The sequence below is a fragment of the Myotis yumanensis genome, unplaced genomic scaffold (assembly GCF_028538775.1).
Source record: "Myotis yumanensis isolate MYYU_CA2020_CCGP unplaced genomic scaffold, mMyoYum1.0.hap1 SCAF_18, whole genome shotgun sequence".
In the NCBI taxonomy this organism is placed as follows: Eukaryota; Metazoa; Chordata; class Mammalia; order Chiroptera; family Vespertilionidae; genus Myotis; species Myotis yumanensis.
Genome location: NW_027223769.1, coordinates 8478276 through 8480508, shown reverse-complemented (window position 1 = coordinate 8480508; position 2233 = coordinate 8478276). Strand labels below are relative to the sequence as shown.

At 46.7% G+C, this 2233-nt stretch overlaps 1 pseudogene; it reads left to right on the top strand.

Moving 5' to 3' along the window:
• The first annotated feature begins 1164 nt into the window (after window positions 1-1164).
• Window positions 1165-2026, top strand: LOC138997210 (free fatty acid receptor 2-like; annotated as a pseudogene).
• Window positions 2027-2233: the final 207 nt, after the last annotated feature.

Below are 2233 nucleotides of genomic sequence, written 5' to 3'. Positions count from 1 at the left end.
CCAGGGGAAAGAACAAGAGTCTCTGTTGGCAGAGTTAGGCAGTCAGTAGCAAGACACTCACATTCCCTGAGGAGAGACAGAGCATCCTCTGTGTCCGTATCTTCATGTGTCTGCCTTGAGACACCATCATGGAACAATGTGGACCCTACACAAGCTGATGTGAGGTTACCAGTGAGAAGTCAGGGTCCTTGAGAGAAAAGATGGGGGAACAGGAGAAGAAAGAGCAGAAAGCAGGAAGTGGATGCATGTGCAAAATTGCTAGAAATAGGTGTCCAGGGAAAGGAAAGAGAACAGATTACTTGGAATGCAGAAAGAGGAGGAAGCTCAAAAGATCTGGATTCTGGGAAAAATAAGTTTGGTGAGGACAAACTTTGGAGGGATACCCAGAGGGCCAAGCTTCCTTATAAAGAGCTCAACTACTGACCTTCCTCTTTTTAAACATGTGACTCTTCTCTAAGTATAAAAGCCTGTTGTTCATGGAAGAGAAAAGGTGGTCCAGTTGGATAAGGTTCAATTTGCTTCTATGACCTGTTGTATTTGAAAAGCCATCTATCTGCCTGGAGGAAAAGACAAGGCACCTAATTTTGCTTGTGCTCAGGGAAGAGGCAATTGGGATTACAACCCTAGAAAGACTTGGACTTAGAAGGAATGCATGTAGATAAACTTAGGAAGATGGAGCAGTGTGGGGTTTACTCTCCATGAGGGAAGAGGTTATAGAAACTGGAAAGTGGCAAGGACAAGGCAATGGAGAGATGTTGCTGGTGAGGGTTGGGCACTGGTGAGAGCAGGAGGAAGACTAAAGGTGAACTCAGTCCCAGCTGAGCGGGAACCTCTCTATTTCACTTGGTCCTCTATAAGAAGCTCCAATTCAGGAATGTGCTGGACAGATGGGCATCAGTCATTTGTTACCAGTAACAGGCTAAATACTCAAAGCTTTATTTTAAATGTCTACCTTAATGATAACTTAGAGAAGATTAAAGGTGACTCTTGAGTGACATAAATCTCATGTACATATGCTTTCTTCAGGGGGAAAGGGTGAATGTAACACTCGGTGGAGCAAGAAGAAGAGATACAGTGAAGCTGAGAATGGACTCACCTTGATTTGGGGCTGGGAAACCCATGCTCAGAGAGGATTCTGACCCATCATTTTTTTGTTCAGAAAGGATGACCCCAAGTCTCTGAAGCTTGGGCTTTCTCTTTGTCTACATCATATCTGTGGGGCGGTTCCACCAGCCCCACCCTGCACCTGTGCACATCCTCCTGCCCAGCCTGACACTGGTGGGCTTTCTGCTGCTGCTGCACTTCAAAATTGCTGAGGCTGCATGGGATTTCTTCTGACCTTTGGGGGACACGCTCTGTGCCCTCACTGACTATGGCTACCCGCAAACGGCTTTCCCCCTGCAGTACAAGCTGTTCCGCTGGCCTGTGCATGGAGTAATTGCTGCTCAGGTTTTGGACCTCGTCCTTTGGACCCTGTAGCATTGTGATCATTTCCCTATAACTTACCAACCAACAATGGGATGAGTGATGCCAAAGGCCTCCCTGTCTGCTGATGTGGTGCTTCCTGGGAGGTTGGAGCTGTGTCTTGCCCTCTATTTCATCCCCATGGTGGTCACCATCTTCTGCTACTGGTACTTCATGCATAGCATGCTCTCCCTGCCCCAACTGGATACCTGGGAGTGCTGGAGAGCCATGGGGCTGGCCACTGTGACCCTCTTCAAGTTCCCAGTCTGTTTGGGGATCTACAATGTGTCTCATTTGACGGGGTTCTTCCGATGAGAAGTCAAATCTGGTGGGTATGTGAGGTGTTGCTCAGTGCTTCAGTGCTTTTGATACTTGCATCAGCCCCTTGATTTCCTATTTTTCCTCCTCAGCTGTCCACAAAGCCTTTGATGAAAGGCTACAGAAGCTACAGAGCTTGGGTGCCTTACTGTCAATGTGCCAGAGGATAAGAGTTGGGGAACCATCTGCAAAGAGAAGAGATGGGAGCTTAAGTCTGACCAATGTCAGCTTCACAGTAGACTAAATTTACAAACTTGTTACTTCCTTACAAAGGCTAAAAAGGGGGAACAATGAAACAAGTGGGTCGAGTTCTCCTGTGCCTAGTTTAAGAAGCAAAGAAGAACAGTGAGCATCTCAAATCCAACTCATTCATTTGGGTGGGTGTTTTCATGTTATTCCCAGGAGTTTATCACATTTCCTTATTTATGGTTGAAACTGCTTCATGGTAAGC